This window comes from Austrofundulus limnaeus, unplaced genomic scaffold (genome assembly GCF_001266775.1).
Source record: "Austrofundulus limnaeus strain Quisiro unplaced genomic scaffold, Austrofundulus_limnaeus-1.0 Scaffold259, whole genome shotgun sequence".
Lineage (NCBI taxonomy): Eukaryota > Metazoa > Chordata > Actinopteri > Cyprinodontiformes > Rivulidae > Austrofundulus > Austrofundulus limnaeus.
This window is the reverse complement of record NW_013952661.1, coordinates 772,940-775,886: the sequence shown is the minus strand read 5'-3', so window position 1 is coordinate 775,886 and position 2,947 is coordinate 772,940.

The window sequence follows — 2,947 nt, the reverse complement described above, 5'->3', positions numbered from 1 at the left end:
AGTCAGGCTTGATTTTTAATAATCTTTTCCTGTTAAATAAATAAACAAATCAAATCAAATCAAATCAAATCAAATCAAATCAATCAGCATACAGATGGTAGGACACATTACTGTAACATTTTAAAATACCTCCTAAAGGGTACAGGTACAATAAAAAGAGGATTGGACTAAGGAGGATTAATTGTGTCTTGTGTAACGTTTTTACGATGTGTACTTTTGTTTGTACACAGGTCCTGCTTAAATAAGATCTCTAATAAATCAGGTTAATTAAAGGAAATGAAACGTTGCTAATTTAAGCTTTTAGCTACTAACTTGATAAGTTTAGGTTTTAGCTACTCTTTAGTACTTTATAGCTTTTAGCAAGTATTTAGATAGTTTTTAGCTATTGTTCAAATGATTTAGCTTTTAGCTTCACTTCTGATCATTTAAACTTTTAGTAACAGTTTTGCATTTTTGTTGTTGCTTAGATTACTTTAGCTTTTAGCTATTGTATAGCTGGTTTTAGCATTTATTACTGTTTAAACACTTAACTTTTTGCTACAGCTCTTGTAATTTTAGCTTTTAGGTATTGTTCTGCATTAAGCTACTGGTTAGATCATTTTAGCTTTTAGCCATTATTTTAGCTTTTAATTACATTTCAAACAATTTTAGCTTTTAGCTACTATTTTGATCATTTTAGCTTTTAGCTCACCTGAAACTCAGACTGAAGAAGTCTCTTGGAGGAGAGACGAAACGTTTCACTAAAGAAGAACCATCCAGAGGACCTACTTATTTTTTTCTCTTCGATTAGCTTTTAGCTATTATTTTAGCTTTTAATTGCTTTTCAGATAATTTTAGCTTTTAGCTAATATTGAGCTTGTTTTAGCTTTTTGCAACTGGTTTATTAATTTTAGCGTTTAGCTACTATTTGAATCATTTTAGCTTTTAAATACCGTTCAAATATTTTAGCTACCGTTTAGCTGGTTTTTTGCTATGGTTTATTTATTTTAGCTTGTAGCTGCTGTTCACAAACGTATCTTTTAGCAACTGTGCAGATAAATTTAGCTCTAAGCTACTCATTTGATCATTTCAGTTTAAAGTTAATGTTCTGCTGAATTCAGCTAATTTGAGCTTTTAGCTAATGTTTAGCTGGTTTGTTATTTACTCTTAGTTTAATCATTTTAAATTTCAGCTATTGTTCAGGTACGTTTAGCATTTAGATACTGTTCAGATGAATTTACTAAAATTTGATAATTTCAGCTGTTAGTTGATTTAGCTCATTTTAGCTGTTTTAATCTCTTTCAGAAACACTGGTTTTATTTTTGAAATAAACATAAAATGTTTTTAGTTTTGATCGAGTTCAGCTGGTTCTGACCTCATGAAGTCTGGACTGGATCAGAACCTGGGACCCTGAAGGAAAAAATAAAACCTAACGGGGTCTCGTTTCTAAATCAGCCGAGAGGCTGAGGGATCAGTCAGGTCCACGGTCCATCCTGGACCAGAGACACAACCAGAGACATGTCTTTGGTCCAGGACCAGAGACACAACCAGAGACATGTCTTTGGTCCAATGTGGACCAGAGACACAACCAGAAACATGTCTTTGGTCCAATGTGGACCAGAGACACACCAGAGACACGTCTTTGGTCCAGGAACAGCGACACAACCAGAGACATGCCTTTGGTCCAATGTGGACCAGAGACACAACCAGAGACATGTCTTTGGTCCAATGCGGACCAGAGACACAACCAGAGACATGTCTTTGGTCCAGGACCAGAGACACAAGCAGAGACATGTCTTTGGTCCAGGACCAGAGACACAAGCAGAGACATGTCTTTGGTCCAGGACCAGAGACACAAGCAGAGACATGTCTTTGGCCCAGGACCAGAGACACAACCAGAGACATGTGTTTGGTCCAATGTGGACCAGAAACACAACCAGAGACATGTCTTTGGTCCAGGACCAGAGACACAACCAGAGACATGTCTCCGGTCTGTCCTGGACCAGAGTTAATCTGCAGTCATCTGTTAATATAAACATTTAGGAAGTGAAACTAATAACTGAATCAGAATGAAAGAAAAAATGAAACTTTTCTCGGCTGCAGTTCGAGTTGATTAAATTTTCTGCAGGAAGTGAAGGATTTATGGTTTATTTCATGTTAATTTCTCTTTCACATTTATTGTAATCAGTTTTGGGTGAATCAGTAGCGTAACAAGTCGGCCCTCGGTCCCCGAGGCAGATGGTGAAAGTGGCCTGTGCTCATCACCATGCATCACATTATTCAGCCTGCAGCTCCTCTGCTCCGTCCTCCCAGCTGCCACTCAGCTCACAAACCAACAGAACAGGGAGCAGAAACAAGAGGTGCTCAGACAGCGTCAGCACCATCGGCACGGGTGATTCTCTAAAACCAGAGCCACCAGGCAGCAGCTGGAGGTCCGCTGACATCATTAAAAACAGGAAGTGACACATTAATCTGCACCGAGGCCAAAACAAAAGCTCCGTTTACAGAATAATTACTTTTAATTTCAAACCTGACAACAGGTCAAGATGAAAATGGAGAATAATCTAAGTGCTACAGATGTCTGGGTCTGAAAACAAAGTGCTGGAAAAACTGTTCTAGTGGAGTCATGGGGGGCGGGGCTGCAGGAGGCCAACAATACAGGTTAGCAAGCTGAGGACAGGTCCAGGAGAGAAACCCAGAACGCTGAAGGTCCTGGCCCAAAGACCCCAATAGAACCACATCATCTGCATACAGTGAGACCCTGTGGACCCCAAACCAGACCCCCTCCTCTCCATAAACKCACAGACAGGATCAGAGACCAAGACCCTGGATCAGTCCTGCCAGAGCTGGTCCTGATGAGACTGCAGCCTCAGCTTGTGTAAAACCTGATCTGTTTAAAGGGATCCATGATTAGTTGTGACATTAAACTTTATTTAATAAACATTTATTTTAACTGTAAAATAAAGAC